Source organism: Salvelinus fontinalis, chromosome 3 (genome assembly GCF_029448725.1).
Source record: "Salvelinus fontinalis isolate EN_2023a chromosome 3, ASM2944872v1, whole genome shotgun sequence".
NCBI lineage: Eukaryota > Metazoa > Chordata > Actinopteri > Salmoniformes > Salmonidae > Salvelinus > Salvelinus fontinalis.
In genome coordinates, this window is record NC_074667.1 from 29,273,171 (window position 1) to 29,298,170 (window position 25,000).

The following is a 25,000-nucleotide window of genomic DNA, read 5'->3' on the forward strand; positions in this document are numbered from 1 at the left end:
CCCCCTCTCAGCCACTCCTTTCCTTCCCTCCCCCTAATAGAGAGACGTAGCTTCTCTGTCACTCATAGTGTCATAATTAGATCCATATTTCACAAAGAGACAAGTTCAGCATAAAAGCACAGAGCCAAGGGCCCCGGGAGGGGCGGCCATATTAAAAGTTCACAATCACTGCATGAAAGCAGCATTTCTGTGTGAAATCAGATCTGGCCTATTCCTGTGAAATGTAAGATGCACGGTCATGGCTGGGAATTCCCCAATGTGAGTGTGCGGACTCCTGTACACTTTTGTGCATCCCAGGAAACACTTGCTTGATAAGGGAATTTCTGGGATAGTAACTTCCCAATTATGCATTAATACGATCAGGTCCTTTGTCTCCCTCAACGCCAGCAAGACAAAGGAACTGATCATGGACTACTACAGGAAATGGAGGGCCGAGCACGCCTCCATTCACATCGATGGGGCTTTAGTGAAGCAGGTCGAGAGCTTCAAGCTTCAGTTCTACAGCAGCACCATTGAGAGCATCTTGAATGGCTGCATCACCGCTTGGTATGGACACTGCTTGGCATCCGATCGCAAGGCGCTACAGAGGGTAGAGCATACAGTCCATTACATAACTGGGGCCAAGCCCCTTGCCATGCAGGACCTCTATACCAGGCGGTGTCAGAGGAAAGCCCTAAAAACTGTCAGACTTCAGCCACCCAAGTCATAGATTGTTCTCTCTGCTACCGCACGACATGCGGTGCCGGTGCACCAAGTCTGGAACCAACAGGACCCTGAACAGCTTCTACCCCAAATTATAAGACTGTTAAATAGTTAAATAAATAGTTAACCAAATAGCTACATAGACTATCTGCATTGACCCTTTTTGCACTAACTTTTTGGACTCATCACATAAGCTGCTTCTACTGTTTATTTATTTCTAGTTATATCCACATATCTACCTCAAATAATCCGGACTGTGCACATCACGTAAACTCTCAAATCTCACAGGCGCGTGCCTCTCTACCTCAGCTGTTGGAAGAGAAGCCCAGTGAAAAGAAGCCAACTCTCTGTGTCTCCTTATTTATCCTGTTTTCAGGTTGGTAGCATTTATACGTTTGGTTTCTTTTCAAAGTCTAGAGATTACATGTTTATCTAAACTCATTTTGATGTTTAATTTAATTTAAGTGTTTTGACCGAGTGAAAAACCAGCTTAACTCGCTCACACACATTGTATGCAAATTCATGAGAACAAGAATGCGTCTCAGATTATTTTATTTCTGTTATAAACGTTTGTACATATAAACAACACTAATGAATCTCCACTGGGATTCTCTGCCTCAAACCCTATTACAGGGGCTGAATCACTGGCTTACTGGTGCTCTTCCATGCCGTCCCTAGGAGGGGTGCGCCACTTAAGTAGGTTGAGTCACTGACGTGATCTTCCTGTCCGGGTTGGAGCCCCCCCATTGGGTTCGTGCCGTGGGGGAGATCTTCGTGGGCTATACTCGGCCTTGTCTTAGCATAGTAAGTTGTTGGTTGAAGATATCCCTCTAGTGGTGTGGGGGCTGTGCTTTGGCAAAGTAGGTGGGGTTATATCCTGCCTGTTTGGCCCTGTCCAGGGGTATTGTTGGACGTGGCCACAGTGCCTCCCGACCCCTCCGTCTCAGCCTCCAGTATTTATGCTGCAATAGTAAGGCTAGGCCCCTATTTTCTCAACTTCCTGTCTGACGTGCCCAAAGTAAACTGCATGTTGCTCAGGCCCTGAAGCCAGGATATGCATATCATTTGTACCATTGGAAATAAAACACTCTGAAGTTTGTAGAAGTGTTACAATAATGTAGGAGACTATAACACAATCGATATGGTAGGAGAAAATCCAAAGAAAAAACAACCGGATTCTTTTTTTTTTTTTGAGAGCCCATGCTCTTCCATTAGAACGTATAGGGAAACATTTCAATCCAGCTCCCAGTATGCAATTCCTATGGCTTCCACTGGATGTCAGTTGTCTTCGTTCAAGGTTTTAGGCTTGTTTCTTCCCAAATGAGGAAGAATTATGAGTTTTAGTACTGGGATACAGACTTGGAAATCAGTCTGTGCGCGCGTGACGGAGAGGACGCGCACCTGCTAATATTGTTTTCCTGTTGAACATACTTCTTTCCGTATGAAATATTATAGTTTAATTACATTTTAGGGTACTTGAGGATGAAATAGAAATGGATTTTGACTTGTTTTAACAAAGTTTAGCGGTAGCTTTTTGGAATCCCTTCTCTGCATGTTGAACGAGTGGATTACTCAAATCGAAGGATTTTATCTAACAAAACGACACTACATGTTGTAGCTGGGACCCTTTGGATGACAAATCAGAGGAAGATTTTCAAAAAGTAAGTGAATATTTAATCGCTATTTGTGAATTTATGGAACCTGTGCTGGTGGAAAAATATTTTGATGTGGGGCGCCGTCCTCAAACAATTGCATGGCATGCTGTTGGTGTAAAGCCTATTGTAAATTGGACAGTGCAGTTAGATTAACAAGTATTTAGCTGATATAAGACACTTGTATGTTCCTAAATGTTTAATATCCATAATTTTGCGGGACGTCTATCCCAGAGAGGTTTTACGTGTCGGGGGGGTTATATCTGGAGTATTTCTCCGGTCTTATCCAGTGTCCTGTGTGAATTTCTCTCTCTCTCTGTCTCTCTCTCTCTCTTTTTTTCTCTCTCTCTCGGAGGACCTGAGCCCTAGGACAATGCCTCAGGACTACCTGGCCTGGTGACTCCTTGCTGTCCCCAGTTGACCTGGTCGTGCTGCTGCTCCAGTTTCAACTGTTCTGCCTGCAGCTATGGAACTGACCTGTTCACCGGACGTGCTACCTTGTCCCAGAAATGCTGTTTTCAACTCTCTAGGGACAGCAGGAGAGATACTCTTAATGACTGGCTATGAAAAGCTAACTGACCTGTTGCACCCTCTACAACCACTGTGATTACTATTATTTGACCCTGCTGGTCATCTATGAACATTTGAACATCTTGGCCATGTTCTGTTATAATCTCCATCCGGCACAGCCAGAAGAGGACTGGCCACCCCTCATAGCCTGGTTCCTCTCTCGGTTTCTTCCTAGGTTCCAGCCTTTCTAGGGAGTTTTTTCTTGCCACCATGCTTCTACGCCTGCATTGCTTGCCGTTAGGCATTTTAGGCTGGGTTATCAGCTGATGTAAGAAGGGCTTTATAAATACATTTGATTGAATTTGATTGATGTATTTTAGATGTACTTTTTAGGTGTACTTTTTATGAAATTTGTATCTAACAGTTGCATGCTAATTGCTAACCGCTAACGTTAGCTACCATTTCTCCCTACTAGCTAGCCACTTTTAGTTTATGTTGTAGTTGGCTAGCTGTTCATGGGTTTTTGTTACATTTAATACACAGGCCTCTTCTATAATTTGTTTGTACTGTTGCCCATATAATACATGGGTGTATATTTAGGGGTTTTGCCCACCACCATCTGCAGTGATAAACTAGCTAACAGTACTAGCTAACTAACCCTGTTCAAATCCTGATACCTCATACATACACACCTAGTACGACATAAATGTTTTGCAAAGGCAATTAGTAAAGTAGATTCTTCTAGAGATTTTTTTATTTAATTAGGTTTACTCCTGTATTACTCCTGGCCCTTGGAATACAAAGTTCATACATGGCCCTATTACATGTTTCAAGTTATATATTTGACTCTAGATGAGTACAATGAAAACAAACGTTGAATTCCACCCACCTGATCAAGAGTTGCTGCGTTATCCCCCATAGTTCCTTATCTCACAATTATGGTACTTTGTTGGAACACTAATTGCCTCTTTCTCAGAACTGAATTGACTGTTTTACTCAAAATAACAGTAATCATGAGCTTGGTACACATTTTGGCAAAAATTATGTTTCCTACTATAGTCCACTTGCCTGTAGCTCTGTGAACTGACAGTATTAAATACAAAACTTGTAGCTCGTTTGATTATAACGACCTTGGGTAGGTTGTTGTTGGGTGATACTGTGAGTGCATGTTGCCAAAGGCATGCAGAGCCCCTTTAAACCAGGTGGATAGAATTCAAAAAAAATTCTCTCACAATAATACCAATAATCTCAGTAATTTCACAAGATATAAAACACTGTTCGGGGGAACTATAATCAAGGCAAGTGATAAAGGTCAAAGGTTGGAATTCTGCTTTACTATCAATCTGGGGTTGGTGGGACTTGAGACTGATGCATTGGTTTACTGTATTCTATTGGTTCTAGTTGCACGGTCAAGAGTGCTTGCAGAGGAGGAGAGAGACATTTGGAGAGGAGTTAATATGGACCTAATGAGGGATTAGGAGGATGGCCTGCAAAACAACAAACCAGTGATGTTCGTCAAGTCCCCCTACTTCTGGAATGAGGTGCTCACTTCCCGTAGTCATGAACAACAGAGCAACGTGGCAAGCCACACCACACAAATCATTTCTGGGGAGTTTTCATCAAGGCAACCTATATTCCATGGACCTCTCAACCCTGAACACAATGGAGGCTCACCCTGGACCAAGCTGGATGGCTCCTGTTAGTACTGTGCTTGATTCTTTAGAAAACACTTTTGTTGATCTTTGACAGGCTCGTTCATATTCCTTCATATGAAAAGAATCGAGCAGATTACTGGCAGTGTCACACCTGTTCCCGCTCTCCCCCCTGGCACTGGAGGGCGCCAGGCTCCCCAGCATTGCGCACTCCTGCCATCATCATTACGCACACCTGCCTTCCCACCATCACACGCATCAGCGATTATTGGACTCACCGGGATTCAATCACATCTGTCATTACCTTCCCTATATCTGTCTGGTTCCACGCTCTGTTCCCTGCTTCTGCATTGATTGTCATATGACCTTGTTTACCCGTGTGCTGACGCTGTTCCGAAATGTTTGACTCCCCGTACCTGCTTCTCATCCCGGGTGTCGGTCCTTACAGGCAGTAGTCATCCAGCTTGGCCCAGGGCTTCATGGGATGTAGTTTTGTTTTAGGCCCTGAGTGCCCTAAATGCAGATGCAATTACCTGCTTTCTCCTGCTCTAATGAAATGAATTGTCATCCTTCAAGAAGTGTATTTGTGTGTTTTATTCAAGGAACTAAGAGTTATTTTAGTATAGGTATGTTGTGGGGTGCTGGAAAAACCGTGATAGTGGTGCTTGAAAGTTATTTCTGAAAAAGTGTAGGAACTTGTGTGATATTGATAATAATACCAAAACATAAAAGTGATTTATTAATTCATGAATTCCTAATTCAATGTAATTCATTCATACATTTTTCCTAATTATGTTTTTAACATACCAGCCACTGAGGCAAGCTAGCAATGACTAGCATTAGCATTCAGTGGGGGGCGAAGCTTGCACAACCTTGAGCAAGTGCACAGATATTTACTGCCATTTATAGGAGAGATCTGGGCAGACATGGACAGAGATGTATTGCATAAGAACAACTGCTAAATGACTAAAATGTAAGTGTCAAAGGCGTGCATTGGAATTTCAAGATGTATCCTAGTAAGTGGGTAGACTTGTGTCGTCGTTTCTGGTGGTTTACTGAATTGTTTCGGGGCATATACACGTCTGTGCACAAAAGTGGTTCTTCACTAGAGATTTACGGGACGTGTGCAGGGCCAAACACTGCTGGACACGTGCTCGCAAATTTCCAGATACGGTACATTTTCGGACTTGTGCACTGGAGTGTTTGACCCATAAATGTGCCTTTTCATGCAGTGAATGTCACCATTTGCCGTGGAAGACATTTCTTTTTTCATGTCCACCATCCGTCCCTAATGGCAGTTTTTCCCTATGGTAGCAGAGGCTTGGACATTTGTAATCTGATGGATTGAAGGTGTTCTACTATCAGGAAGTCGCTGTATTACGTAACACACTTAACCTGAGATAGTTAAGTGACTGGGTTGCTGATGTATCGGTCTGCTTCGCCTGGGTTGTATTTAATGTGTGAGTGCGTGTGGGCGTGTGTGTGTGACAACACAGATGAAACAAGAGATGTATTGGGGATTGATGCAGAAAGCCAGGCTGAGATATATATTATACTTTTATTTCAATGACATAGATTTTTCCATATACAGTGGGTATAGAAAGTCACCACCACCTTTCAAAATGTTCACCTTTTGTTGCCTTACAGCCTGAGATGAAAACACATAAAATGTGACTTTTTCCGGCTTTATGTACACACAGTAACCCACAATATCCAAGTGAAAAGTGAAAAAAATAAAAAATAAACTCTGAAGATTATTTACAATTGAAACAGTAAAATACCCTATTTGGATAAGTTAATCCCCCCCCACCCCACCCCCCCCCCCCCCCCCCCCCCCCCCCCCCCCCCCCGCCTTAGAATTGCAAACTTGCTGAGGTATAACCGACCACCTTCCAGATCACAAATCAAGCTAATTGGCTTCCATTTGTGATCAATTGTCGTGACTTTGATTAGTTCAGAATAAAACCAGTTATTCATAGAGGACTCCACTACTTAGTAGTGCAATTCAAAGCAAAGAATCTACTATGGGTGGAAAAGTACTTTCAGAAGTTCGACGAGATAAAGTTGTGGAAAGGCACTAGTCAGGGGATGGATATAAAAAGATTTCAAAGGCTTTGTCTCTCCCTCGGAACACAGTTAAGACCATTATTAAGAAGTGGGAGGCGTATGGCACCACCCGGACCCTGCATAGATCAGGCCGTTCCTCCAAACTGGATGACCTGGCAAGGAGGAGACTGATCAGAGAGGCTGCCAAGAAGCCAATGGCGACTTTGAAGGAGCTTCAGGCCTTTATGGCAAAGACTGGTCAATGTGTGCATGTGACCACAATATCACAAACGCTCCACAAATCTGGCTTCTATGGGAGGGTGGCGAGAAAAAAAGCACTCCTCAAAAAAAGCCACATCAAGTCTCGTTTGAGCTTTGCCAAAAAGCACATTGTAGATTCCGAGGCCAAGTGGCAAACGGTGCTGCGGCCAGATGAGACCATAATTGAACTTTTTGGCCTGAACGCAAAACGATGTCTGGCGAAAACCCAAAGGATATAGTAGCAATGCTGGGTGGGTGGAGCAGGGTACCCGTGTCAGTTGTTCTTCTATCATGTACAGTGTTCGAACGTAGAGGATAATCCTGTACCTTAAGAGCTAGTTAAATAAGGTCAATTATTTTTGTGAAGAAAACAAGAATGCCACAAAAATCACTGCGTGGACACTGTATGGCTGTATTTTCTCTACTATGTTTGAGTATCTCTAATCACACCCCCCTTCTCTCTCACTGAGTACACACAGTACTCAGGGCGCAGTATCAGGGCCAGCCAGAGGGTCAGTGTGTTAACAGCAGCCTTAGGAGGAGGAAGAGTTCCATTATCACTCAGAGACAAACACAAGGGGTGAGTGGGTGAAGAGAGAGAGAGAGAGAGAGAGAGAGAGAGAGAGAGAGAGAGAGAGAGAGAGAGAGAGAGAGAGAGAGAGAGAGAGAGAGAGAGAGAGAGAGAGAGAGAGAGAGAGAGAGAGAGAGAGAGAGAGAGAGAGAGAGAGAGAGAGAGAGAGAGAGAGAGTATACAGTAGGCCTAGAGTACAATTTGAGTCAGCGTTTGTGTGTGTGTGTGTGTGTGTGGGCGGTTTTGGCTTTCTAACTCAAAATGCAATAATTCCTCTTACTCCTATCTAGTTCTTCATATAGATAATTGTGTTTCAGTTATACTGTTGTCAACCTCGCAACCGTTCACAAACTCTTTGAATACCTTTCTCAAAGCCTCTCTCAAATGCTAAATGTTTACAAGCAAGTCGACGCTGAGTTGTACCCAGACATATCTCACATTTTCTTTGTGCGTGAGAAAGAGACGAAGGCTTCCCCCTTCTTTTCTATTCATCTTCAATGTCCTTATTGAATTATTCATATGAGCATTAATGCTATATTTTGTCAAATGGCTTTCTTGAATAGTGTCTCCTCGCTCAGTGTGAATTGATGAATATTCAGTCTCATGAATAGTTAATGGCCTATAAGAGATTTTCTCCATGCATTTTTGATCACTCCATTTTATATATAGCAGGAGAATGGTCTTTGGGTATTGTAGTCCTTGTCGAACCTACAGAGATGTAGACAGAAGTAGAGAAACTACAGCTACACTGCACCTCAGATTAGAATGTCAGAGCTGGGAGGGTGGCTGGGTGGGTAATGGGTCTTGTAATACTGTATGTAATTCCTCATTTAGAATTTGGAATTGCTCATTAACAATTTAGAATTCCTCATCAAAAATGTTAAATTCCTCAAAAATGTTAAATTGCTTTCTGATGAGTATCAGCCTCTGTCTTTCACCGTACTCATGTGCAATCTATTAAAAACACATTACTGTGTAAGCCTCAATGGAAACGCTTTACCTCACGTACTGTAGGCAACAACTGGTTTAATCATGTTGTACCTGTATGTAAGTACAGGTAGTTTCATAGTCCTTACCACTGCTAATTACTTTAATCCAAGTTAATGCTAAAACGTGTACAACAATAGAAGTAGGCCTAAGTGCAGGATCAACGCATGTACCTACAAGCCCGTTCCAATAACTAACATAGGGTTATTTCACTAGTACTGCAATACTCTGCTATAAAGACCTATTTTAAGTCAAGCATAGCGGTGTGTTTTAATCCAGCGTCAGGTCACTTGGCAGACTAGCTCTCTGATAGGGAACCAGAGGGGAGAGCTTGGACATGCGGTCAAGTTCACAGTCTTGCGACCACTGGGATCATTCTCTGATCCTTCTCTGATCCTTCTCTGATCCTTCTCTGATCCTTCTCTGATCCTTCTCTGATCCTTCTCTGATCATTCTCTGATCCTTCTCTGATCCTTCTCTGATCCTTCTCTGATCCTTCTCTGATCCTTCTCTGATCCTTCTCTGATCATTCTCTGATCCTTCTCTGATCCTTCTCTGATCATTCTCTGATCCTTCTCTGATCCTTCTCTGATCCTTCTCTGATCATTCTCTGATCCTTCTCTGATCCTTCTCTGATCCTTCTCTGATCCTTCTCTGATCCTTCTCTGATCCTTCTCTGATCATTCTCTGATCCTTCTCTGATCCTTCTCTGATCATTCTCTGATCCTTCTCTGATCCTTCTCTGATCATTCTCTGATCCTTCTCTGATCCTTCTCTGATCCTTCTCTGATCCTTCTCTGATCCTTCTCTGATCATTCTCTGATCCTTCTCTGATCCTTCTCTGATCCTTCTCTGATCCTTCTCTGATCCTTCTCTGATCCTTCTCTGATCCTTCTCTGATCCTTCTCTGATCATTCTCTGATCATTCTGTGATCGCTCCTACTTGTTGGCAGGTAGTTAGCTGGCAAACCTTCAGCACAGGGGCGCAGCGACCCGGTCGGGTTCCCAAACCTCAAACTCCTTCATTAGACTCTCTAACTGCCAGTGAGTCTCTGATAACAACTGAGCAGAGCTAACCTTCTGACTATCAAACATGTAATCCCTGAAACTGCATAACTCCCTTCTCACTCCTACAACATAACTACGAGTTGTGTGCTCTGGTGCTAATGATACGGTAGGCAAATGATGAATCATATAAACATTTCAGTAAACAAAGATTTCCAGTAAAAACTCTGTCGCAGAGTGATGTAACATCTACTCTGCCTTCCTAATATGGCCACGGCCCGAACCACATCACACAGGAAGGCCCAGGGACCAGAAGAGAAGAGGACAGGAGAAGGAGGGGGAGAAAGAGAAGGAGGAAGTTTGGTAATGACTACCCAGTAGATGTTATTACCCAGAACCTGGCAAAGAACAACATCGAAAACATTGTTACTAGCATACGATTCATAAAAAATGTAATTTTGAGGGAAGCAGCAAAAAATCAATTTGTCCGTCCATTCTCGAACAACATACAGTACATTACCCAGAGGTAAGACTAAATCCATTACCACATGGACACGACCGCAATCTCTGTGTACAAACCCGTCCCTGCTGAAACCTGATAATATGCTGGGCATTACATGAAGGAATAATGACAGCATTTCCTTATTGCAGGACTGAGGCAGCAGTGACCCGAACAGACCGTTTGCTATTGTAATGTTATCTGACTTATGGTCATTTTATCTGAATGTAACCCATAAAGAGTCGCTGCAGGCTTCGTGTAGATAGGTAAATAGGCACATAAATGAATAGTAAAGTAATGTAGGCCTGCCTGGAAGTGTTAGTTATCATGACTTTATGCAGGGTGTGATCACGTCACTGCTGTGGTGAACCTGAGGGGATGTAGGCAAACTAGTGGGACACTAAAGGGGTCCTCTCCGGGAATATTCCACTGACATAAAAGTCCACCAGCACGCGCACACACATATGAGAAATACCCTATTAGGTTGGTTGTGTAAGTAAGAAGAGAGTACAGTCCAGCATGAAAAGGCGTCCTAATTCCCTCTCATATTCCTCAAGGTCTCCAATTACTTAGTTAGATACACGGAGCTGACTGAACCACAAACACCTCTGGTTTTTGTTTCTACTTGGTAGTTAATTCCGCATAGGGTGGCGCACAATCGGCCCAGCGTCACCTGGGTTTGACTTGCCTAGTTAAATAAAGGTTCAATTGAAAAAAATAAAAACATGTATTGCACTCACCTTGCGTACCAGGTCTGAATTAGTCGCGGATTAGAAGAAAACCAGAACCAGAATTGGGCGGCCCTGCACTAAGCCACCATTTAACTGAGAGAGAGAGAGAGAGAGAGAGAGAGAGAGAGAGAGAGAGAGAGAGAGGAGAGAGAGAGAGAGATGAGAGAGAGAGAGAGAGAGAGAGAGGAGAGAGAGAGAGAGAGAGAGAGAGAGAGAGAGAGAGAGAGAGAGAGAGAGAGAGAGATGAGAGAGAGAGAGAGAGAGAGAGAGAGAGAGCGCCAGAGAGAGAGAGAGAGAGAGGATGAGAGCGCCCAGAGAGAGAGAGAGAGAGAGAGAGAGCCAGAGAGAGAGAGAGAGAGAGAGAGAGAGAGAGAGAGAGAGAGAGAGGAGAGAGAGAGAGAGAGAGAGAGAGAGAGAGGAGAGAGAGAGAGAGAGAGAGAGAGAGCGCCAGAGAGAGCGCCAGAGAGAGGGCCAGAGAGAGGGCCAGAGAGAGCGCCAGAGAGAGAGAGAGATGGTAGGAGTGTTGGGTTTAGTTGTATTGTGTATTGAGTGTATCCATGTCTAATGTATGACAGCAGGCTGTTGAGGGTATTGATCTCTGGGTCTCTGGAGACTGAGGCTCTCTGGCCTCAGACTCCCCGCAAACAGATCAATGAAGCCTGGGCAGAGACTGCTGACTGAGCCTTACTGGATCTTCCACGGAACAACCCCCACAATTACCAACCACACATTAACACAACACAGTGCAGGGCAGCACAGTAATGTGATATACAATAGCATCACAACATGGCACAGATCACAGGACAACAAATGCCTCAAAAAACACATGAAAATGTACACACTGCATCTCACCAAGATACACTAACAGTATACAGCTAAGCACCGTTTACAGTACTAACACACTACCAGATAACAAGCACAAGAGAATGCTACTTTTGTAGATGATAACATGCTGACTTGCCCTAGAAAACGGATCCCCTTGAAAAATCCCTTGAGAAACATTGTGACAAGGTATTTATTGGTCTCCGAGTTTTTACAGCCCCTTGACCCATCCACAATGTGAAACAATAAACAGAAGTCCACAGAAAGTCAACCAATCACAGGCTTTTAACCGGTCCCTAATCTCGGTAAACAGGTTCCAGGGTTGCGTAACTGCGTCATGAAACACGATCCGGCAGATCTGGATGTAATGTATCGGTTATGGATGTAGAATTTTCTGTACAGGTCATTATCGTGTGCCCAGAGGGCTGTAAATCTATCAGACGCACCCTGATGACATCATATCCCCAGGGAGATGGATGGGGGCTCAATGCCAGGTCTAGAGATCTTTCATCTCTCTCTCTCTCACTCTCACTCTCTCTCACTCTCACTTTCTCTCTTTTATTTTTCTCTCTCTCATTCTTTGGAGGAGGAGGACTAGAGGGAATGAGACCTGTCCGTGTAGGCCAGGTTTGTGTGTTATTATAGCATGGTTGGAGTCTTAATCAAGCTGATGACAGATAGCCTCGGAGGTCTGAAGGGAGTGCTGCTGTCAGAGAAATGAAATGTCTAATAGCAAACATGTGTATGGCTCCTCAGAGAGAGAAAGGGAGGTATGGAGAGAGACAGAGCGATAGAGAGAAAGAGAGACTATCTGCCACCACGTTTCTGCCTGTCAGTATCACTTTCTGAGATCCTACCATTTCCTTGTCACTCGACAGAAGGCTTTCTCTGTGGAGGTTGAGGATTTGACCGTCAGTCTCACCCTCAATGACGGATGAACGTATGAAAAGCCAGTGCACAAACAATCCTCTATTGGAGGTTTTATTTTGCCTGGCCATTGGCCGCACAGCAAAATAATAAGACATAAAGTCAATCAGCACAAACAGATAGCCAGTTACCCGGCTCTGACATGAGGATGTGTTTGATTTCATAGCATATACTGCAACCTTATTCAAAATGACATTTGGCCTACAAAAATATTAGAGCTGTGCACCAAATGTATTCTGCTGTAGTAAGCTGGGTCAGACATTACCGCCATCGGTAGACAAGGTCAAACACAAGCCTATAATACAGTAATGGTAATTGCATGATTCTTTAATGGGATTGCTGTACTGCTGACAGAAATATGACCATATGAATAACATATAATCTATTCCAAAACACTTCATAGTGTGGGACTTCATTATGGCTGGAGGGGAACTAGGCTAGTCTGTTGCTGGGTTCGTCACACATTCACATCAAGAGTATCTCACAAACAGGCACGCATGCACACACGTGGTTGTGGGCTACACATATATTCGCAAACAGCAACAAGTCCACACACACACAAACACAGGCAGATAAGATCATTGAGATTTAAATAAGATTCACGTGACCACAGCCCGCTTGCCAACAGTTCTAAAGGCAGCAGCTGAGTGCCGAGTGCCAAGTCTGAGACAACACAATATTGTATCTGATAGCAGGAGGATATGAAGATCTAAAGATGACAACAGAGTCCCAAATGGCACCCTATTCCCTACGTGGTGTTTGAAATCCTTTTTTGAAGGAAACAGAAACACATGAACTGCTGGGAGGATTTGCACCGATGTCAACATCCCTGGTGAGTGAGTCTGCACCGCAGCCTGGTTACTATCCACTTACACACTAGGACAGGAGAGAAGAGTAGTGAACACACTGCTCTAGCTGGAGGAGATGGCATTTGCAACTACACGACCATGTTCAAGTCGAACTCTGTATCGTCTTGCTCATGAGATGTTGTAGACTATTTTCTATGAGTCAACTGTTACATATTTAGAAATTATTCACCTATTCCAATGGTTTTGATATCAACACTGGAACATTAAACCAAGTGAGCGGAACCGTCTCATTCTAGAGCAGACTAGCCCCCTCTAGTGTTGACCCACACCCACTGCAGCACGACTGAAACAGAACCCAGCTCTGCTTAGAGAGAGAGAGAGAGAGAGAGAGAGAGAGAGAGAGAGAGAGAGAGAGAGAGAGAGAGAGAGAGAGAGAGAGAGAGAGAGAGAGAGAGAGAGAGAGAGAGAGAGAGAGAGAGAGAGAGAGAGAGAGAGAGGAGAGAGAGAGAGAGAGAGAGAGAGAGAGAGAGAGAGAGAGAGAGAAAGATGCCTTCACTGCCTTCAAAAGAGTTAACCAACAGTGTAAAATGTAGCGTCCAAGCAACAAACTACTGCAAACACACCGTCAACATTGTCGTTTACTGATGACCTAAGTAGATGAACCTCTGGCGCACCAAACCTTAATCTAAATGAACTTTATTGATCAGCGGTGTTAACGTCAATGCAAATCCTCCCAGCAGTTAATGTGTTTCTGGAGGCAGCTAGATTAAGATCATAGACTAATGTGGCACTCAGTGCATTCACAAACTCAGTGAAAGCTGTTCTCTACAGAGAGAGAGACATACAAACACACACGCACACACACACTTTTCTAATTACAAGGAGTAACTCAATTGTGTGCGTGTGTGTGCACTTGAGGGTAGAGTTCCTAAACTGCAGGCCCAGCAGCATGCAGAGCGGCGTCAACACAGGAGTGGACTGGCTGGATTTCAGTACAGTACAGGAGTCAGCAATCTATCATGGTTTAGGTGGACTTCAAACACCAGTCTCTATAAATGTATGCAAAAAGCAGTCAGGTTTACCAGATAATATCCTTTATTAAGTGTATTAATGCCACATGTGTAGTATTGACTGAATTATGTCAGATAATGAGCGATAGGAGCAAAAATAACCACGGATAATGATCATTTTTCTAATAGAGAGGGGTAACAACCTTAAATGAGAAACAGACAATTTGAAGACTATTTTCTTGATGCCAAATAGAATGGAGAAGATTAGATTAGAAGATAACTTTGTTTGTGATGTCAGTCTATTAAAGTATGCTAAATAAGACGTTCTGTCAATACACTATGATTCAAGGACATTCATCAGTTTAGCAGTCCATCATGTACAATCTATTATATACAGTATGTCACCTCCTCCAGATCATGTCTGTCCGATGACCTCGCTAAGCATCTAGTGGATTCCTCCTCTAACATCCTGACAGTCAGGCCACCGTTAAGCTGCCCTACCCTGATAGGGTCATGCCAGTCTCTCTCTCTCTCTCTCTCTCACACACACACACACACACACACACACACACACACACACACACACACACACACACACACACACACACACACACACACACACACACACACACACACACAGACACAGACACAGACACAGACACAGACACACACACACACACACACACACACACACACACACACACACACACAGAAACCCATTCTTGTTTTGGCTAACATGCAGCTTTCTGCCTTGTTTAGCAGTGAGGCCCAGTGATTCAGTATCCTCAAACACAACTTTACCATTTGATTTGGGCACAGAAATGTGCTAACAATGGTCAACTTCATCCTCTAAATCTAGAGGCCAGTTAGTTAGTGGGGCGGGAAGGCAGCATACCACCGAGACAAAGAGACCTAGCTAATCTCTGACAAGCAGAGATGTATTAAGAGAGGGATAAGGGTCAGGCCTGGGAATGTTTTTGACAAATCACTCCTTGGACCAACGCAGCTGGAGTTTGTCAACCTCCTCACAGAGCTAACAAGACGGTCCTAGATAAGTTGACAGGGAGGCTGAGGAGGAGGGAAGCATCATGACAAAACAGAACCATGAAGGAATGAACATTTACTGTTTTGACACATCCTATTCATCGCGCTAACTCACACTGCCAGAGAAAATGAGAAAGGGCTCATATAACGCTGGGACCGTGTTGGCTATCAACGAGACAGAAGGATTATTTGTCTGTCTACTTTTTCTGTGTGAAAGGCTAAGGTCTACTCTGTAGTTTCACAGATGAACTGTACTCCCGGACTCAAAGGGGAGTTGATACTATAATATTTCACATTTCTTAGAACTGTAAAATAAATATGATCATACTTAGTGACAGTACAAAATTGGCACCATTTAATATAACTGACGACAGAGTATTTTCTGCCCACTGTCCTCTGGGCGACGCAAAGATGCCATTCAAATGTCTGCTGGCTCGTTACAACTTCAGCTTTAAGCAGAGCGTGGTCTTGTTTAACTTCTTGCAACTATAGGGGGTGCTGTTTCGCATTAGCATAATTTCCTCTACAGATTAAACTGCCTAGTACTCAATTCTTGCTCGTACAATATGCATTTTATTGTTATTATTGGATTGAAAACACTCTCTAGTTTCTATAGCCGTTTGAATTATGTCTCTGAGTGAAACAGAACTCATTCTACAGCACTTTTCCTCCCAGTGTGTGAGATTTAGACATCTTGGCCTCTGGTTCCAGATCAGTTTTAAAAGCCACTGTAAATCCTATGAGATACAAACACTGCCCACGCCTTCCTCTAGATGTCAGTAAGTGGTGACAATTTGAATGGAGTCGATTGCGCAATCATTAGCTCTATAAATCACCAAATACCGGAAGTAGCGTTCCTTTCGACTGTGCTCTCAACGCAAGAAGGATATCTGACTGGCCTTTTTCCAAGCCTTGGTTTAGCCAGTAATATAGCGTCGGTCATCTTTTTACTCGTTATAGGTGTTAGAAACATCATAAAGTAGTTAATTTAAACCGTTTTATAGCAATTTATATCCGTTTAGTGCGATTTTGAGGCATTGCTTTGTAATAGACTTTGAAGCTCCGGGCACGTTTCGGGGTCCCGGTCGTACGTTAGTGGGCATTTCGACGGACAAGTGGACATCTTTCGACCAAAAGAAGATTAGACCCAAGAAAGGATTCATTGTCCAAGATTCTGATGGGAGAACAGCTCATAGTAAGAACAATTTATGATGATAAATCGTGTTTCTGTCGATAAATGTTAAACGCTTATGCCGACATTTTGTTTGCTATAGCTTAGCTTGGCGCAACCTGTATTGAAAAGTAAGGATAATTTAAAAAATGTAATTCCGCGATTGTATTAAGAATTAAATTGTCTATCAATCGCTGTCCATCCTGTATTTTTTAGTCAAGTTTATGAGTATTTATGTATAAGACTAGATCACTGTCTAATATGGTGCAGGACATTTTCTGACCAGCTGAGCTACTTTTGTCATTGTCTAACCATGATTTTGGTGGCTAAATATGCACATTTTCGAACAAACTCTATATGTATGTTGTAATATGATGTTACAGGAGTGTCATCTGAAGAATTCTGAGAAGGTTAGTGAAAAAATTAATATATTTTGGCGATGTTGACGTTATCGCTCTCTTTGGCTAGAATCAATGCTCTGGTAATGTTTGCACATGTGCTATGCTAATATAACGATTTATTGTGTTTTCGCTGTAAGACACTTAGAAAATCTGAAATATTGTCTGTATTCACAGGATCTGTGTCTTTCGATTAGTGTATGCTGTGTATTTTTACGAAATGTTTGATGATTAGTAATTAGGTAATACACGTTGCTCTATGTATTTATTCTAGTCTAGTTGTGACGGTGGGTGCAATTGTAAACTATGATTTCTACCTGAAATATGCACATTTTTCTAACAAAACCTATCCTATACCATAAATATGTTATCAGACTGTCATCTGATGAGGTTTTTTCTTGGTTAGTGGCTATCAATATCTTAGTTTAGCCGAATTGGTGATAGCTACTGGTGTTGAGAGAAAATGGTGGACAAAGAAAATGGTGATTTTTGCTAACGTGCTTAGCTAATAGATTTACATATTGTGTCTTCCCTGTAAAACATTTAAAAAATCTGAAATGGTGGCTTTTTTCACAGGATCTGTATCTTTCATTAGGTGTCTTGGACTTGTGATTTAATGATATTTAGATGCTACTATTTAATTGTGACGCTATGCTAGCGATGCTAATCAGGGTGGGGGGGGGGGGGGGGGGGTGCTCCCGGACCCGGGGTAGAGGCTCCTGAAAGGTTAAATTCGACTAAATTATTTTGTATTTTTTCAGGTTCTGAGAAGATCACAGCGAGGCTGCTTTTGCTGCAATCTCTAAGGGTCTCCCGTTCCATATGCCGCATTGTAAGGGGAGCTGCGAGGTTCACAGGCAGTGGATATCGATCCTTTGTCTGGATAGGCCAGAAAATGTGATGTGGTGGTCCCTATGCAAATGAGGTGTCAGGTTTCACGTTCTGCATCTCAGATGAGAGCAAAGAACGACGAGCGAAGCGGGACAACCAGCGACTTCACGGAGTGTACAGTAATTAATGTCGCGCCATTCACAGAGCGCTCCGTACACAAAAATGTCAGCCGGAATTGGTCCAGAACCGCTCAAAGGCCCCAAAATAAGGGACTTAACGTTTAAGAGGTTCTGAACATGCTTTTAATCTGTAAAATGTATCTGGCTCTGTGACACTGTATCTGAATAGAACGTACAACAACAAGTCATCCGTTCTGTTGGTTGTCTGTCAAACCTAAACCATGTGATCCCTCCATCCTCTAAACACCACATCACATTAAATCAGAAGGCTGCAAAGGAACATTGCATATAATCTGCCTCCTCTTTAGCTCCCCTCCCTCTTCCTCTCGGTGACGAGGATATCCGACTCCCTTCAATCTCTCCCATTTCCAATTATAGCCCTGTGTCAACATGGAGATGAGAGCGACAAAGAGAGAAAGAAACAGATCTGATTAAACAGCAGCTAGAGTGAGGAGGCAGGCATCTTCCATCTCGGATAAAAGAGGGGGAAACGGAGGAGAAGCTAGGGGGAAGCGGAGGAGAGGATAGGGGGACTCGGAGGAGAGGCTGGCCCCTGGCCCTGGCCTTTAGTTAAAGACAGCCAGATATGCATTCAGGCAGGCTAATTAGTGTATAACGTCCCTGTTAGCAATAGAAGCTAACCGCTAACATAAACCATACGCCTGCTGCACTGCCACTGATACACAGAGAACAAACACACTGATAACATGTGGAACACTCAACTCATTGCTAACAACCCAGGAATGAGAATGAGGATGAGGATTAAAAAAAAAATAGCATGAATACAGAGAAACCGGTCAACGGTAACATTCACTTCAGAATGTCTCCACTGTGCTCGTTACACAAACCACTCTGGTACAAAGTCTATTCCCGGAGCCATTAATGGCTTTGATATTTAGATGTTGCATGGGAGTCTATAATAGAGCTGCTTTGAGTCAGAGTTGAACTCAGGTTGTGGTGAATAACCTCAGTCAGGGGTTCCTTTTTTTGGCCACTGCTCCAGAGCTGAATGCCTGGCTAACTAGCGTGAAGCATCTTTCCCTGATTACGTTCACATAGAACTGGAGGAAATTGGCCCCTCCATCATCTAAATGTGTAAACCTCCTGACCCAATGTGTTTCAGTGAGCGCTAAAACAAAGGAGTGATTTTGCGGGTCTCTTAGGAATTCCCCTGCTGTTCATTTTACAATTAGAAGCTTATCCAGCACAGCTTAGCTACTAGCGCCGACACAACCACACTAGCTAATCAGCTTGGTCACAGTGGCGAGGCTCTTAAACAAACGTGACCCACTTGTGCCCACTTGTGTGTGTGTGTGTGTGTGTGTGTGTGTGTGTGTGTGTGTGTGTGTGTGTGTGTGTGTGTGTGTGTGTGTGTGTGTGTGTGTGTGTGTGTGTGTGTGTGTGTGTGTGTGTGTGTGTGTGTGTGTGTGTGTGTGTGTGTGTGTGTGTGTACGTGCATGCAAGATTGTGTGCGGGTGCGCTATGGTGTGTGCACTCGTGCGTACTCGCGTGTGAGCATTTGTGACTTTCCTCTGGCACTGGTCTGAATGAGTGGCGTCTCACAGTGGAAACCTCTTTCAAGGGGAACCCCAGTGGCTTAAGTAAATAAATGCTCATAGCAAGCTTCCAATGTTACACGGGGACTTCAACAATCTATGTATTTATGACATAGATAATGTACATGGAGAGATTACCTTTCTAATCATATAGTAACGTACATACTGGGATATCAGCAATACACTCAAAGCGAAAGTCTACTCTTCAGCCGTCAAGTTTTCTGGCTCCTTGTTTGACCTCCCACAGTCCCACAGTGAGCTCAGTGCATAACACGTCCTCTCCCAACCCCAGTCCCAGGCCTCCAGGAGGGATTCAACAGCATACCGTTTCACAACAGCATACCAGCATTGACTCAGGCCAATAGACTGAGGCCAATAGACAGAGGCCAATAGACGGAGGCCAATAGACGGAGGCCAATAGACGGAGGCCAATAGACGGAGGCCAATAGACTGAGGCCAATAGACTGAGGCCAACGCTGTCTACGACATCAGAACAACACACAGTCTCACTGAAGTTCTTACTACGATCAAAATCAAGTTCTAGAATGCTCTCTCGGAAGCTAATACATCCTGCCAGAAGTCGAGAGAGCCTGGCACTATCAGGTTATGCTGCATTTTGATCCAAATGATTGAGTTACTGACATATTACTCTAGTTACCACGATTCATGTGGTTACGTTCAAAAGAATACAATATAACAATTGCTGGCACCATTCAAACCAATGAGGGTTTGGAACTTTCAAACCAATTATCTCAGAATCCTCATTTGGCAGATGGAAACTTAAAGTCCCAAAACTCTCAAAGAGCTGGATTATTTTCATCCCATTCCCGGTTTTGCAGAGGGAATATTCCCGGTAAGCACACATTCCAGCTACGAAAGGGGCGTTGCCGGTACATTCCAGCTGCAGAGGGACCATGCCGGAACGTTCCAGGCCATAAAATCCCCCATCCGTCTCTCTATCCCTGACTCTGTCTCCACTCTCTTTCTCCATCGGCACACTCAGGCTCTCGTTAACTCCACAGACGACAATACTGAGGCACAACGCCAGAGAGGCCCCACACGGCACATAAACTGACTACATACTACTGTAGAGAGACAGAGGTGTGTGTGTGTGTGTGTGTGTGTGTGTGTGTGTGTGTGTGTGTGTGTGTGTGTGTGTGTGTGTGTGTGTGTGTGTGTGTGTGTGTGTGTGTGTGTGTGTGTGTGTGTGTGTGTGTGTGTGTGTGTGTGTGTGTGTGTGTGTGTGCGTGTGTGTGTGCGTGCGTTCGTCCACTTGCTCAGGTGAATGTCCTCTCTGAACCCTCAGGTGAGATTTGAACAGGAAGTGACATGTGATCATGTGTCAGCTTCCTGCTCACCTGTTCACCTGTCAACAAATCATTCAAACAGTCCCAGGCAGAGCACTGACCCATAGAGGAGAAGAAAGGTAGAGAATCAAACGCCATACCTGTCCTGGATTGGTCGAGAGAAGGACGGGTTCCACCTATAGAATCTGGTCCTTTTCTATGTTTCTCACAGTTCTCAGCCTATATGTTTTGTACTATACCATTGTTGTGTTTGGCCTCACTTTGAAGGAAACAGGCATGTGCCCTTTGTTAGTCATAGAGTGATACATGACTTGAGGCACAGTGCAAATAGAGCTGAATTAAAATGAATTCCTGGTTTCACTTGGAGAAGTCAAAAGTCTGTCACCCTTTCCTCTTCTTGAACTTTATTGTGGGTGAACTGAGTCTAAGCTTTATCTTTATCACACACTTCCCTTACTTCTCTCCCTCTCCCTCTCCCTCTCCCTCCCTCTTTCTCTCTCTCTCTGTTTGAACTAGAGGAATTCCTCCAGGAAAAACAGGCCGGTCTCCTCTCTCTGTTTGCCAAGAAAACGTCCTGGTGGAAGAGAGACTCCCTCCCTCATCTCTGACAACCCAGCTTCCCATCTCAACCCTCCCCTAGAGCCCTCATCCTCTCCTCTCACCCACTCCTCTAAAACACTCTCACCCTCCATAGTGCATATTCACTGTTTTGCAATGAAGGTCTACAGTAGCCTCAGGAGCACTCTGTGGGGTAGCACCATGGTGTAGCCGGAGGACAGCTAGCTTCTGTCCTCCTCTGGGTACATTGACTTCAATACAAAACCTAGAAGGCTCATGATTCTCACCCCCTTCCATAGACTTACACAGTAATTATGACAACTTCTGAAGGATTCCTCCAACCTATCTGAGCTCTTGCAGCATGAACTGACATGTTGTCCACCCAATCAAAGGATCAGAGAATGAATCTAGTACTTAGAAAATAGGTGAAAAGTTTTGAACAAACTAATTTCTTCCAAAATGAAGGAGAGAGAGAGAGAGAGACACATATTTTGTAGTATATATTTCTTCACTTACTAGCCTACTCAAACACCTGGCTCAAACAGAGAGGGATACTACTACTATACTATGTTATCTAGCTGGCTATGGCTATCCAACACTGTAAGTCCTCCAAGTCAAGGTAAGCTTTTGGTTTTAGTAATTTATTGCCACTGGGGCACGCCAGTATAACTGCTAAACTGCTTGCTGCTGACTATACACTGTACTGCATGATTTAAGTTTTAGTCACATGCACAAGTACAGTGAAATGCCTTTCTTGCAAACTCAAAACCCAACAATGCAATAATCAATAACAATGTATTAATATAAAAAAAACACTAGAAATAGAATAGGAAATATGAAGTACACAATAAAGTAAGTAAGTAAGCATACTATACTACCATATGAATGTAGTGGGTTTACTAACGCGTTAGTTCTAGTACATATGTTGACTATGACGTGCCAACAATGTAGGCTGTGTGTAGTGGTTAGCGTTCATGATATGAAGGTTTGGCTTAGAATTTTTTTTTCTTCCTGGTAACAGACAACTGATGTGTTGTGCACTGAAGTCCACGAGCGAATGGGAAAGGGTGAGAGGAGAATAGCGCGTAAATAGATGCAAGAAGGAATTATATATACAATGAGCTGTTTACATGTGGCTGCTATGAAAGTGAACTGTGTTTGCGTGTGATCAGGGGTGTATTCATTGCGCCGATTCTGTTGAAAAACATTTCTTAAATGGAAGTAAATGGAATAAACATACCTGAATTTGTCCAATAGAAATACTTGTTTACAACTGTTGGACTAATGATTACACCCTAGATCAGCTATATGCAGGCAAGATTGTGCAAGGTGGTATTGAACGTGTCACTGTCTGTCACCTTGATTACTCAAAATGTTCTCGACCTGTGCACCTACGTTGTAAACGTCATTCATAGGCTAGGTTGCCGCAACCTCATGATGGGTACAGGGAATATTCTAGTATCGTGTAGTAGCCTAAACCTATCGATGTTACATTGAACTGTGTGAATGGAATATGAATGGCAGTCATCCAACATGCTGAAATAGAAACAAAAGTGATCATCTTCCCTCATCTTAAATGGCACAAACCTCCACTGGTGTGAGTGTGTCTGTGCACGTCTGTGCCTCCGTGTTGTGCGTAGGTTCACAGCAGGTTCAGTCAGGCAGGAGTCCTTCCCTTGACCTTTGAACCCAGCCACAAAAACAAGAGGTCAGGGAGAATAACTATCTTATCACCCTCAGTAACATCACTAGTCAGTCTGACAGGGGGTGGTCACAATGGATCTCCAGGAAAGACCAATGGATCAATGATTCTTGGTACTGAAGCCCATTGGTACTCAGTAAATGCCATTGACTGGCCGCTAGCCATTGATTGGTCACTTTATTACTGTAAGATCCACATACAGATGACCTCGTCCAGCCGTACTCAACAGGCAGACTGGGGGTCCGGATTCAGAACCAGAACCGTGTCCCGACTAAAAACAGTTGGTAGTACATTGGGGACACAGACTCTACCATGATATCTGCTGATATGAAGGCCAGAGCAGGTATAGCAAAGGGAACATTGAACAGAACAGCTAGATAGGAGGCAAGTTCACAATCACCTGGTCAACTATTAACATGCTCTACCACTCACTACTGCTGACCTGGTTGATCATAGATAACCACACACCTCTCTCTCTCTCTCCACGTGGTCTCCTCTATCGTGGCTACGGTTGCATCACAAACAGATACAGTTTGTTTTGTCTGTGTGCATCCGTGACGTGTGAGTGTGTATAGGTATGCATGTAAGAATCTTCATGACTGTATGTGCCTGGGTGATTAGGGGTTTACATGTGTTCATGTCAGTGGTGGCTGGCAGGACGGAGAACAGGCTCATTGTAATGATTGGGATGGAATAAATTAAATAGTGTAATAATTGTCTTGAGTATCTTTCCATTAATTCCAGTCCAGCCATTATGATGAGCCTGTCCTCCTAAATCTACGCTCTCCAGCCTCCTCTATGACGGTGCCCCGTTGAACGTCACTGAGCTCTTCAGTAAGGCCATTCTACTGGATGTGTGCTCGATTTTATACACCTGTCAGCAACTGGTGTGGCTGAAATAGCCGAATCCAACAATTTGAAGGGGTGTCCACATACCTTTGTATATATAGTGCAAGAGCAGAATGAAGACAGACCTACCTCACTGCTGACTCCTCCATGATCCCCCTCCTTTCTCTCTTGAACTCTCTCAGTAGATTCTCCGTCTAATGCACCTATCTCGCAGCCTGGAAATGCAGTCTGCTCTGCCCTCTCTTTCCACTATTTTCTCTTCTCCCTCCCTCCCCTCTCACTTACTCTACCCTCCCCTCTCACTTACTCTACCCTCCCCTCTCACTTACTCTACCCTCCCCTCTCACTTACTCTACCCTCCTCTCTCACACTATCACTTGCTTACTCCCCTCGCTATTTACCTCACAATGTCCTCCACCTTCCCACTTTCTCTCCCTCTCTTTTTGCATCTTTCTCTCTCTCTCTCTCCCTCCCTCCCTCCCTCCCTCTCGCTCTCTTCTCTCTCGCTCTCTCCCTCTCTGCAGACAGTTGACTCAGAGCCAGGGTCCAGAGGCCAGTATGAGTGGAATTTAAACAGGGCAGAGAGCAGAAACAATTGTTCCTTTGCGGCTAATATCTTTTTCTTTCTCCCTGAGCTGAACTCGTGCACACACATGGGTTATATTCCCTACACAGCTAAGGCAAGGTGCGCACACACACAGACACATACACATGGATTACATTCCCAGAGGAGCAGACAGCTGTATTCAAGCACAATGCTCATTCCCATCTTTCTCTCCATCTGCTCCCTCCTTCACTTGCTCCCTCCATCCGTTCGGCCCTGTCTGCTCCCTCACTCCCCTGCCTCTCCTCTGCCTGTCTTCTCCTTTCCAATCATGAACTCTTGTCAGAGGCCAGCTTAACCCCCCCCCCCCCCCCCACCCCATCTCGCTCTATCTGTTGCGCCAAACACTCAACCCGACCCCAAGGCCACCCCTAATCAAGTAACCTTCACAGCCAAGGCAAGGTACACACACACAGACACACACTACACATGCATATTATCCATGTGGGACTGCGCTAATGGGCTACTGAATGTTACATAATGGCAAAATACTCAACTCTGAAGGACTCTGAAGACTTTGTTGAATCTCAAAAGCTTGGTCAAACGCTTGGTCAAATCTCAAAAGCTTGGTCAAAGAGTGATAAAATCATATGGCCCACACATTGAGGTTTGTGTAT

At 43.9% G+C, this 25,000-nt stretch overlaps 1 protein-coding gene across 8 annotated transcripts in view; it reads right to left on the reverse strand.

Moving 5' to 3' along the window:
- Positions 1-25,000, reverse strand: part of LOC129843275 (pleckstrin homology domain-containing family A member 6-like) — a 169,372-nt gene that overhangs the window by 87,298 nt on the left and 57,074 nt on the right. The window contains exons 1-2 of one of the 8 annotated variants that reach the window (XM_055911979.1): positions 23,909-24,008; positions 22,816-22,909 (exon numbers count right to left, since the gene is read on the reverse strand). The exons of 5 other annotated variants lie outside the window; for them this stretch is intronic. The gene's annotated coding sequence lies outside the window, so the exon portion shown is untranslated. Of the gene's footprint in view, positions 1-10,625; positions 10,645-22,815; positions 22,910-23,908; positions 24,009-25,000 lie in introns of those variants that run through there. 2 more of the 8 variants (XM_055911970.1, XM_055911988.1) reach the window with 2 other exon arrangements.